We start from the raw sequence: 12,827 nt of genomic DNA on the forward strand, positions 1-12,827 counted from the left end.
GAGTTCAAGTGTCCTTTAGTTCTTTTTCATCCACTCATCTGTCCTTCAGTTCATCCTTTCCTTAGTAATCCTACATTATCCCCCTAATCATTTTCTTTGGTTATTTCACCAAATCATGTCATTGTTACCCTTCTTGGAACCTTTTATCGGCAAAGTCTTCCATGTTTCCATGTCCAGGGAATTTATCCAGCCTTCAATGAAGTTGAATACAATTCCTGCCTTTCTTCCATTCCATTAGATTGCTGTATTCGCGCTCCTTTTCTTCAGTTCCCTTCTATGTTATTTTTCTTCCTTCCAATTTGAGTCCAATTAATGTCGCCTTGTTCTGAGGAGGAGAGGACCCACACAGGGAGGGGGCGGGGCTCGAACCCGGGTCCTCAGAACCGAAAGGCCAACGCTCTACCGACTGAGCTAATTTGCTGTCCTCTGTCTCGGCCTTATGCTCATACTTTAACCTTCGGAACTTCAAAATGTTGCCGTGTACATCTGGAATTCACCCCCAACAAACAACTCGACAAAAAAAAAACTTCTCATCTTTCTTTTACACCGCCTTGAAGAATTTACAGGCCCACGCACGCAAACACGCAAGCAAGTGACATCACGCATGGTGCCACCCGCATATTTGTGTCAACTACTATCCCTATGATGTATGGCGGCCCCGTGGCTCAGCGGTTAGGCAATGACCTAGTGATCCAGGGTTTTGGGTTCGAATCCCACTAGGGCCTCAACTCCAACCGTCCCTTTCCCTACTAATTTCAGTTTTCATTGAAATCATCTTTTATCAAAAGTGCTCCAAACTTTTGATTTCTTCAAAAGTACTCGATACCACTCAAACAGAAGTACTCTCATCTTCATTTAGCAAAAGCACTTGAACTTTTTTTTCTCAAAACTACTCTTAAGATCTTATTTAACTTGATCATCCTCGTTTCTAGAAAGAAAGAAACAACCTCTCGAAAACAAAATTACAAATGCGCATTTCACTTTTCACCCGGTTTTTCTTCTCCACTTCTTTTTATCGTGCCCACTTCGCCCTTGATTTCGAGTGAGGATTCGAGTCTCCAGGATTCTCCGACATGCATTGCGAAAGATATCCTTCGTTTGCTCTTTCGGGTGCTTGAAGAGCAAATGGAGAAACTGCTGGTAAACTTCAATTGAAGTGTGTGTACATTTGCCACTTCCGCGGACTTCGCGGTGAAACTTATCATAATAACTATAGCTTGAACGTTCGTAACTTCAAAATGTTGTCGTGTTCATCGGGAAGTCACCCCAACAAACACAATCAACAAAAGAAAACTTTCTCATCGCTCTGTCAATGCCCGCGCACGCAAATACGCGCGTGACGTCACGCACGGTCCCGCCCACATGTGTGTCAACCTTCTCAAGTATGAGCCGTGTTGCCCGTGGGTCAGTGGTTAGAGCGTTGCTTTCGTAATCCAGAGGTTGTGGGTTCGAATCCCGCTAATCACTCACCTCCCATTCATGCCTGACCTTTCCTACCTTTTCACACCATTCTTGCCATTCATCCTTTTGTCTTTTCTTTCATTGTTGTAATCCCTCTCTTTTCTTAATTACACACTTTCTCCCATCATCCTTTCCTTTTTCATGCATTATCTTCCCTTCCATCCATCCAGCCGTTCGTAACTTCAAAATGTTGCCGTGTACATCGGGAACTCATCCCCAACAAACAAATTGACAAAAACAAAACTTTCTCATCTTTCTTTTACACCGCCTTGAAGAATTTACGGGCCCACGCACGCAAAAACGCAAGCACGTGACGTCACGCATTGGCCACCCACATATTTGTGTCAACTACTATTACTATGATTGTATGGCGGCCCCGTGGATCAGCGGTTATGGCATTGGCCTAGTGAGCCAGGGTTTGTGGGTTCGAATCCCCTAGGGCCTCAACTCCAACCATTCCCTTCCCTATTAATTTCAGTTTTCATTGAAATCGTCTTTTATCAAAAGTGCTCCAAACTAACTGGAATCAAGCAAAAGTGTTGATTTTGAGCTGTGTTTTAATTATTTTTATTTTTTTTTATTTTTTGGAGAAAAGACTTCGGGTGAGGAGGAGGCGACGCTTCGTAGCCGACCAACTGTTGACTGCTAACGCTAGCTAGCCTCTATGGCTATCTGCACTTTTTGCTCATCTTTTCATCCACCATAATCCATCATTCGTAACTTCAAAATGTTGTCGTGTTCATCGGGAAGTCAACCCCAACAAACCAATCAACAAAAGAAAACTTTCTCATCGCTCTGTCAATGCCCGCGCACGCAAATACGCATGTGACGTCACGCACAGTCCCGCCCACATGTGTGTCAACCTTCTCAAGTATGAGCCGTGTTGACCGTGGGTCAGTGGTTAGAGCTTTGCTTTCGTAATCCAGAGGTTGTGGGTTCCTATCCCCCTGATCACTCCACTCCCATTCATGCCTGACCTTTTCATCTTTTTCGCACCATTCATCCTTTTGTCTTTTCTTCCATTGTTGTACTCCCTCTCTTTTCTTAATTTCACACTTTCCCACATCATCCTTTCCTTTTTCATGCCTTATCTTCTCTTCCATCCTTCCTGCCGTTCGTAACTTCAAAATGTTGCCGTGTACATCGGGAACTCATCCCCAACAAACAAATCGACAACAAAACTTTCTCATCTTTCTTTTACACCGCCTTAAAGAATTTACGGGCCCACGCACGCAAACACGCAAGCACGTGACGTCACGCATGGTGCCACCCGCATATTTGTGTCAACTACTATTACTGAGATTGTATGGCGGCCCCGTGGATCAGCGGTTAGGGCATTGGCCTAGTGAGCCAGGGTTTGTGGGTTCGAATCCCGCTAGGTTCTCAACTCCAACCGTTCCCTTCCCTATTAATTTCAGTTTTCATTGAAATCGTCTTTTATCAAAAGTGCTCCAAACTAACTGGAATCAAGCAAAAGTGTTGATTTTGCAGCTGTTTTAATTATTTTTATTTTTTTTTATTTTTGGAGAAAAGACTTCGTGTGAGGAGGAGGGACGCTTCGTAGCCGACCAACTGTTGACTGCTACGCTAGCTAGCCTCTATGGCTATCTGCACTTTTAGCTCATCTTTTCATCCACCCATCTTTCCTTTCCTTCATTTCCATATTTCCTTCCCTTCATCTCATTCGTTCCATTTCTTTCCTATCCTTTCCCCTTCCTGCTTCTTTTCATCCACTCTTTCTTTAGTCCTTCCTTTCTTCTCTCTACCCTCTTTCCTTTAGTCCTTCCTTTTCATCTTCTCTCCATCCTCCTTTCCTCCATATTTTGTTCCCTTTTCATCCACCCGTCTGTTCTGTTCATCCTTCTCTTCTTCTTTCAATCTTCTCTTCTATCCTTCATTTCCATATTTCTTTCCTTGAGTTCATCCTTCTTTTCCATATTTCCTTCTCTTCTCATCCACCCGTCTTTCCTTTCAATCCTTCCCTTCTTATCATCTTCTCTTCCATCCTTCATTTCCATATTTCCCTCGCTTTCATCTTTCCTTCCTTTTCCTTGAGTTCATCCTTCACTTCTTCCATCTTCCTTGAGTTCATCCTTTCCTTCTTTTTCATCTTTTCATCCACCATCTTTCCTTTATTTCCATAATTCTTTCCTTGAGTTCATCTTCATTTCTTCCCTCGAGTTCATCCTTCTTTTCCATATTTCCTTCCCTTTTCATCCACCCGTCTTTCCTTGAGTCCATCCTTTCCTTCTCTTCCGTCCTTCATTTCTTCCATCTTTTCTTCTCATTCTTTCTTTTCATCCTTCCATTCCAGCCGTGTTTTCTTGTTCATCCTTTACCTTCTTTTTCATCTATTTATTCCACCCGTCTTTCCTTTATTTCCATTTTACCTACCCTTTTCATTCACCCATCTTTTCCATATTTCCTTCTCTTTTCATCCACCCATCTTTCCTTTCCTTCATTTCCATATTTCCTTCCCTTTTCATCCACTCGTCTGTTCTTGTTCATCCTTCTCTTCCTTTCAATCTTCTCTTCCATCCTTCATTCCATATTTCTTTCCTTGAGTTCATCCTTTCCTTCTTCTCATCCACCCATCTTCCTTTCCTTCATTTCCATATTTCCTTCCCTTTTCATCCACGTCTTTCCTTGAGTCCAACCTTTCCTTCTCTTCCGTCCTTCATTTCTTCCATTCCCCGTGTTTCCTTGTCAATCCTTTACCTTTTTTCATCTATTTATCCACCCACTTTTCCTTTATTTCCATTTTACCTACCCTTTTCATCCACCCATCTTTCCTTTCCTTCATTTCCATATTTCCTTCCCTTTTCATCTACCCTTTTCATCCACACGTCTTTCCTTGAGTCCAACCTTTCCTTCTCTTCCGTCCTTCATTTCTTCCATTCCACCCGTGTTTCCTTGTTAATCCTTTACCTTCTTTTTCATCTATTTATCCACCCATCTTTCCTATATTTCCATTTTACCTACCCTTTTCATCCCCACATCTTTTCCATATTTCCTTCCCTTCTCATCTCCCCTTCTTTCCTTGTGTTTATATTTCCTTCTCTTCTGTCCTTCATCCTTCCATTCCACCTATTTTCTTCTTCATCCTTTACCATCTAATTATCCACCCATCATTCCTTTCTTTCCATCCCTTTTCATCCACCCATCTGTCCTTCAGTATATTAATTTCTTTGCTTGAATTCAACTGTCCTTTAGTTACTTTTCATCCACTCATCTGTCCTTCAGTTCATCCTTTCCTTAGTAATCCTACATTATCCCCCTATTCATTTTCCGTTTGGTCATTTCCACCCAATCATGTCATTGTTACCCTTCTTGAACCTTTTTATCGGCAATGTTCTTCCTTCTTTACCTTGTCCAGGGAATTATCCAGCCTTCAATGTAGTTGAATACAATTGCTGCCTTTTCTTCCATTCCATTCGATTGCGTTATTTGCACTCTCTTTTCTTCAGTTCCCTTCTATGTTATTTTCTCTTCCTCCAAATTTAGAGTCCAATTAATGTCGCCTATTCTTAGGAGGAGAGGACTCCACGCAGGGAGGGGGCGGGGCTCGAACCCGGGTCCTCAGAACCGAAAGGCAAACGCTCTACCAACTGAGCTAATGTGCTGTCCCTGTGTCTCAGCCTTTCTGCTCTACTTTAACCTTCGGAACTTCAAAATGTTGCCGTGTACATCTGGAATTCACCCCCAACAAACAACTCGACAAAAAAAAAAAACTTTCTCATCTTTCTTTTACACCGCCTTGAAGAATTTACAGGCCCACGCACGCAAACACGCAAGCACGTGACATCACGCATGGTGCCACCCGCATATTTGTGTCAACTACAACCCCTATGATGGTATGGCGCTCTCGTGGCTCAGCGGTTAGGGCAATGACCTATTGAGCCAGGGTTTGTGAGTTCAAATCCCACTAGGGCCTCAACTCCAACCATTCGCTTCTCTTCCCTATTAACTTTTTTCATTGAAATCGTCTTTTATCAAAAGTGCTCCAAACTTTTGATTTCTTCAAAAGTACTCGATACCACTCAAACAAAAGTACTCTCATCTTCATTTAGCAAAAGCACTTGAACTTTTTTTCTCAAAACTACTCTTAAGATCTTATTTTACTTGACTAATCTTCATTTCTAGAAAGAAAGAAACAACCTATCCGAAAACAAAATTACAATTGCGCATTTCACTTTTCATCCGGGTTTTTCTTCTCCACTTCTTTTTATCGTGCCCACTTCACCCTTTGATTTCGAGTGAGGAATTCGAGTCTCCAGGATTTTCCGACATGCATTGCGAAAGATATCCTTCGTTTGCTCTTTCTGGGTTGCTTGAAGAGCAAATGGAGAAACGACTGGTATCTTCAATTCAAGTGTGTGTACATTTGCCACTTCCGCGGACTTCGCGGTGAAACTTTTCATAATAACTTTAGCTTGAACGTTCGTAACTTCAAAATGTTGTCGTGTTCATCGGGAAGTCACCCCCAACAAACAAATCAACAAAAGAAAACTTTCTCATCATCGCTCTGTCAATGCCCGCGCACGCAAATACGAACGTGACGACACGCACGGTCCCGCCCACATGTGTGTCAACCTTCTCAAGTATGAGCTGTGTGACCGTGGGTCAGTGGTTAGGGCGTGCTTTCGTAATCCAGAGGTTGGGGTTCGTATCCCGCTGATGACGCCACTCCCATTCATGCCTGACCTTTCTTCCTTTTCGCACCATTCTTGCCATTCATTCTTTTGTCTTTTCTTCCATTGTTGTAATCCCTCTCTTTTCTTAATTTCACACTTTCTCCCATCATCCTTTCCTTTTTCATGCCTATCTTCTTCTCTTCCATCCTTCCAGCCGTTCGTAACTTCAAAATGTTGCCGTGTACATCGGGAACTCATCCCCAACAAACAAATTGACAAAAACAAAACTTTCTGAAATTTCTTTTACACCGCCTTGAAGAATTTACGGGCCCACGCACGCAAACACGCAAGCAGTGACGTCACGCATGGTGGCCACCCACATATTTGTGTCAACTACTATTACTGTGATTGTATGGCGGCCCGTGGATCAGCGGTTAGGGCATTGGCCTAGTGAGCGGGTTTGTGGGTTCGAATCCCACTAGGGCCTCAACTCCAAGCGTTCCTTCCCTATTAATTTCAGTTTTCATTGAAATCGTCTTTGATCAAAAGTGCTCCAAACTAACTGGAATCAAGCAAAAGTGTTGATTTTGGTGCTGTTTTAATTATTTTTATAATTTTTTTATTTTTGAGAAAAGACTTCGGGTGAGGAGGAGGCGACGCTTCGTAGCCGACCAACTGTTGACTGCTAACCCTAGCTAGCCTCTATGGCTATCTGCACTTTTAGCTCATCTTTTTATCCACCATCATCCATCATTCGTACTTCAAAATGTTGTCGTGTTCATCGGGAAGTCAACCCCAACAAACAAATCAACAAAAGAAAACTTTCTCATCGCTCTGTCAATGCCCGCGCACGCAAATACGCATGCTACGTCACGCACGGTCCCGCCCACATGTGTGTCAACCTTCTCAAGTATGAGCCGTGTTGACCGTGGGTCAGTGGTTAGAGCGTTGCTTTCGTAATCCAGAGGTTGTGGGTTCATATCCAACTGATCACTCCACTCCCATTCATGCCTGACCTTTCCTTCCTTTTCATCTTTTTCGCACCATTCTTGCCATTCATCCTTTTGTCTTTTCTTCCATTGTTATACTCCCTCTCTTTTCTTAATTTCACACTTTCCCACATCATCCTTTCCTTTTTCATGCCTTATCTTCTCTTCCATCCTTCCTGCCGTTCGTAACTTCAAAATGTTGCCGTGTACATCGGGAACTCATCCCCAACAAACAAATTGACAAAAACAAAACTTTCTGAAATTTCTTTTACACCGCCTTGAAGAATTTACGGGCCCACGCACGCAAACACGCAAGCATGTGACGTCACGCATGGTGCCACCCACATATTTGTGTCAACTACTATTACTATGATTGTATGGCGGCCCCGTGGCTCAGCGGTTAGGGCATTGGCCTAGTGAGCCAGGGTTTGTGGGTTTGAATCCCACTAGGGCCTCAACTCCAAGCGTTCCCTTCCCTATTAATTTCAGTTTTCATTAAAATCGTCTTTTATCAAAAGTGCTCCAAACTAACTGGAATCAAGCAAAAGTGTTGATTTTGGAGCTATTTTAATTATTTTTATTAATTTTTTATTTTTGGGAGAAGAGAATTCGGGTGAGGAGGAGGCGACGCTTCGTAGCCGACCAACTGTTGGCTGCTAACGCTAGCTAGCCTCTATGGCTATCTGCACTTTTAGCTCATCTTTTCATCCACCATCATCCATCATTCGTAACTTCAAAATGTTGTTGTGTTCATCGGGAAGTCAACCCCAACAAACAAATCAACAAAAGAAAACTTTCTCATCGCTCTGTCAATGCCCGCGCACGCAAATACGCACGTGACGACACGCACGGTCCCGCCCACATGTGTGTCAACCTTCTCAAGTATGAGCTGTGTTGACCGTGGGTCAGTGGTTAGGGCGTTGCTTTTGTAATCCAGAGGTTGTGGGTTCGTGTCCAGCTGATGATGCCACTCCCATTCATGCCTGACCTTTCCTTCCTTTTCGCACCATTCTTGCCATTCATTCTTTTGTCTTTTCTTCCATTGTTATACTCCCTCTCTTTTCTTAATTTCACACTTTCTCCCATCATCCTTTCCTTTTTCATGCCTTATCTTCTCTTCCATTCTTCCAGCCGTTCGTAACTTCAAAATGTTGCCGTGTACATCGGGAACTCATCCCCAACAAACAAATTGACAAAAACAAAACTTTCTCATCTTTCTTTTACACCGCCTTGAAGAATTTACGGGCCCACGCACGCAAACACGCAAGCACGTGACGTCATGCATGGTGCCACCCACATATTTGTGTCAACTACTATTACTATGATTGTATGGCGGCCCCGTGGATCAGCAGTTAGGGCATTGGCTTAGTGAGCCAGGGTTTGTGGGTTCGAATCCCACTAGGTCCTCAACTCCAACCGTTCCCTTCCCTATTAATTTCAGTTTTCATTGAAATCGTCTTTTATCAAAAGTGCTCCAAACTAACTGGAATCAAGCAAAAGCGTTGATTTTGCAGCTGTTTTAATGATTTTTATTTTTTGGAGAAAAGACTTCGGGTGAGGAGGAGGCGACGCTTCGTAGCCGACCAACTGTTAACTGCTAACGCTAGCTAGCCTCTATGGCTATCTGCACTTTTAGCTCATCTTTTCATCCACCATCATCCATCATTCGAAACTTCAAAATGTTGTCGTGTTCATCGGGAAGTCAACCCCAACAAACAAATCAACAAAAGAAAACTTTCTCATTGCTCTGTCAATGCCCGCGCACGCAAATACGCATGTGACGTCACGCACGGTCCCGCCCACATGTGTGTCAACCTTCTCAAGTATGAGCCATGTTGACCGTGGGTCAGTGGTTACAGCGTTGCTTTCGTAATCCAGAGGTTGTGGGTTCATATCCCGCTGATCACTCCACTCCCATTCATGCCTGACCTTTCCTTTCCTTTTCATCTTTTTCGCACCATTCATCCTTTTGTCTTTTCTTCCATTGTTATACTCCCTCTCTTTTCTTAATTTCACACTTTCCCACATCATCCTTTCCTTTTTCATGCCTTATCTTCTCTTCCATCCTTCCTGCCGTTCGTAACTTCAAAATGTTGCCGTGTACATCGGGAACTCATCCCCAACAAACAAATTGACAAAAACAAAACTTTCTCATCTTTCTTTTACACCGCCTTGAAGAATTTACGGGCCCACGCACGCAAACAGGCAAGCGCGTGACGTCACGCATGGTGCCACCCACATATTTGTGTCAACTACTATTACTATGGTTGTATGGCGGCCCCGTGGATCAGCGGTTAGTGCATTGGCTTAGTGAGCCAGGTTTTGTGGGTTCGAATCCCACTAGGGCCTCAACTCCAACCGTTCCCTTCCCCATTAATTTCAGTTTTCATTGAAATCGTCTTCTATCAAAAGTGCTCCAAACTAACTGGAATCAAGCAAAAGTGTTGATTTTGGAGCTGTTTTAATTATTTTTATTAATTTTTTATTTTTTGGAGAAAAGACTTCGGGTGAGGAGGAGGCGACGCTTCGTAGCCGACCAACTGTTGACTGCTAACGCTAGCTAGCCTCTATGGCTATCTGCACTTTTAGCTCATCTTTTCATCCACCATCATCCATCATTCGTAACTTCAAAATGTTGTTGTGTTCATCGGGAAGTCAACCCCAACAAACAAATCAACAAAAGAAAACTTTCTCATCGCTCTGTCAATGCCCGCGCACGCAAATACGCATGTGACGTCACGCACGGTCCCGCCCACATGTGTGTCAACCTTCTCAAGTATGAGCCATGTTGACCGTGGGTCAGTGGTTAGAGCGTTGCTTTCGTAATCCAGAGGTTGTGGTTTCATATCCCGCTGATCACTCCCATTCATCCTTGACTTTTCCATCATTTTCGCACCATTCTTGCCATTCATTCTTTTGTCTTTTCTTCCATTGTTATACTCCCTCTCTTTTCTTAATTTCACACTTTCCCACATCATCCTTTCCTTTTTCATGCCTTATCTTCTCTTCCATCCTTCCTGCCGTTCGTAACTTCAAAATGTTGCCGTGTACATCGGGAACTCATCCCCAACAAACAAATTGACAAAAACAAAACTTTCTCATCTTTCTTTTACACCGCCTTGAAGAATTTACGGGCCCACGCACGCAAACACGCAAGCGCGTGACGTCACGCATGGTGTCACCCACATATTTGTGTCAACTACTATTACTATGGTTGTATGGCGGCCCCGTGGATCAGCGGTTAGGGCATTGGCCTAGTGAGCCAGGTTTGTGGGTTCGAATCCCACTAGGGCCTCAACTCCAAGCGTTCCCTTCCCTATTAATTTAAGTTTTCATTGAAATCGTCTTTTGTCAAAAGTGCTCCAAACTAACTGGAATCAAGCAAAAGTTGATTTTGGAGCTGTTTTAATTATTTGTATTTTTTGGAGAAAAGACTTCGGGTGAGGAGGAGGCGACGCTTCGTAGCCGACCAACTGTTGACTGCTAACGCTAGCTAGCTTCTATGGCTATCTGCACTTTTAGCTCATCTTTTCATCCACCATCATCCATCATTCGTAACTTCAAAATGTTGTTGTGTTCATCGGGAAGTCAACCCCAACAAACAAATCAACAAAAGAAAACTTTCTCATCGCTCTGTCAATGCCCGCGCACGCAAATATGCATGTGACGTCACGCACGGTCCCGCCCACATGTGTGTCAACCTTCTCAAGTATGAGCCATGTTGACCGTGGGTCAGTGGTTAGAGCGTTGCTTTCGTAATCCAGAGGTTGTGGTTTCATATCCCGCTGATCACTCCCATTCATCCTTGACTTTTCCATCTTTTTCGCACCATTCTTGCCATTCATTCTTTTGTCTTTTCTTCCATTGTTATACTCCCTCTCTTTTCTTAATTTCACACTTTCCCACATCATCCTTTCCTTTTTCATGCCTTATCTTCTCTTCCATCCTTCCAGCCGTTCGTAACTTCAAAATGTTGCCGTGTACATCGGGAACTCATCCCCAACAAACAAATTGACAAAAACAAAACTTTCTCATCTTTCTTTTACACCGCCTTGAAGAATTTACGGGCCCACGCACGCAAACACGCAAGCGCGTGACGTCACGCATGGTGCCACCCACATATTTGTGTCAACTACTATTACTATGGTTGTATGGCGGCCCCGTAGCTCAGCGGTTAGGGCATTGGCCTAGTGAGCCAGGGTTTGTGGGTTCGAATCCCACTAGGGCCTCAACTCCAAGCGTTCCCTTCCCTATTAATTTAAGTTTTCATTGAAATCGTCTTTTGTCAAAAGTGCTCCAAACTAACTGGAATCAAGCAAAAGTTGATTTTGGAGCTGTTTTAATTATTTTTATTTTTTGGAGAAAAGACTTCGGGTGAGGAGGAGGCGACCAACTGTTGACTGCTAACGCTAGCTAGCTTCTATGGCTATCTGCACTTTTAGCTCATCTTTTCATCCACCCATCTTTCCTTTCCTTCATTTCCATATTTCCTTCCCTTTTCATCCACCGGTCTTTCCTTGAGTCCTTCCTTTCCTTCTCTTCTACCCATCTTTCCTTTAGATCCTTCCCTTTTCATCTTCTCTTCCATCCTTCATTTCCTCCATATTTTGTTCCCTTTTCACCCACCCGTCTGTTCTTGTTCATCCTTCTCTTCTTCTTTTCAATCTTCTCTTCTATCCTTCATTTCCATATTTCTTTCCTAGAGTTCATCCTTCTTTTCCATATTTCCTTCTCTTCTCATCCACCCGTCTTTCCTTTCAATCCTTCCCTTCCTTATCATCTTCTCTTCCATCCTTCATTTCCATATTTCCTTCGCTTTTCATCTTTCCTTCCCTTTTCCTTGAGTTCATCCTTCACTTCTTCCATCTTTCCTTGAGTTCATCCTTTCCTTCTTTTTCATCTTTTCATCCACCCATCTTTCCTTTATTTCCATAATTCTTTCCTTGAGTTCATCCTTCATTTCTTTCCTTTCCTCGAGTTCATCCTTCTTTTCCATATTTCCTTCCCTTTTCATCCACCCGTCTTTCCTTGAGTCCATACTTTCCTTCTCTTCCGTCCTTCATTTCTTCCATCTTTTCTTCTCATTCTTTCTTTTTCATCCTTCCATTCCAGCCGTGTTTCCTTGTTCATTCTTTACCTTCTTTTTCATCTTTTCATCCACCCATCTTTCCTTTCCATTCACCCATCTTTCCTTTATTTCCATAATTCTTTCCTTGAGTTCATCCTTCACTTCTTCCATCTTTCCTTGAGTCCATACTTTCCTTCTCTTCCTTCCTTCATTTCCATATTTCCTTCCCTTTTCCTTGAGTTCATCCTTCATTTCCATATTTCCTTCCATTTTCATCCACCCGTCTGTTCTTGTTCATCCTTCTCTTCCATCCTTCATTTCCATGTCTTTCCTTGAGTTCATCCTTTCCTTCTTTTTTTCATCCACCCATCTCTCCTTTCCTTCATTTCCATATTTCCTTCCCTTTTCATCCACCCGTCTTTCCTTGAGTCCAACCTTTCCTTCTCTTCCTTCCTTCATTTCTTCCATTCCACCCGTGTTTCCTTGTTAATCCTTTACCTTCTTTTTCATCTATTTTTCCACCCATCTGTCCTTTATTTCCATTTTACCTACCCTTTTCATCCACCCATCTTTCCTTCATTTCCAAATTTCCCTCCCTTTTCATCCACCCATCTGTTCTTGCTCATCCATCTCTTCAATATTTCATTTCCATATTTCTTTCCTTGAGTTCATCCT

General features: G+C 43.0%; 2 non-coding genes across 2 annotated transcripts; both read left to right on the top strand.

The window, feature by feature from the left end:
* The first annotated feature begins 7,466 nt into the window (after nt 1-7,466).
* trnat-agu (transfer RNA threonine (anticodon AGU)) lies at nt 7,467-7,539 on the top strand. Its single transcript has one exon. It is a non-coding gene; the product is annotated as a tRNA-Thr (tRNA).
* Nucleotides 7,540-11,240: 3,701 nt separating this feature from the next.
* trnat-agu (transfer RNA threonine (anticodon AGU)) lies at nt 11,241-11,313 on the top strand. Its single transcript has one exon. It is a non-coding gene; the product is annotated as a tRNA-Thr (tRNA).
* Nucleotides 11,314-12,827: the final 1,514 nt, after the last annotated feature.

The sequence above is a fragment of the Syngnathoides biaculeatus genome, unplaced genomic scaffold (assembly GCF_019802595.1).
Source record: "Syngnathoides biaculeatus isolate LvHL_M unplaced genomic scaffold, ASM1980259v1 ctg207_pilon_pilon, whole genome shotgun sequence".
Lineage (NCBI taxonomy): Eukaryota > Metazoa > Chordata > Actinopteri > Syngnathiformes > Syngnathidae > Syngnathoides > Syngnathoides biaculeatus.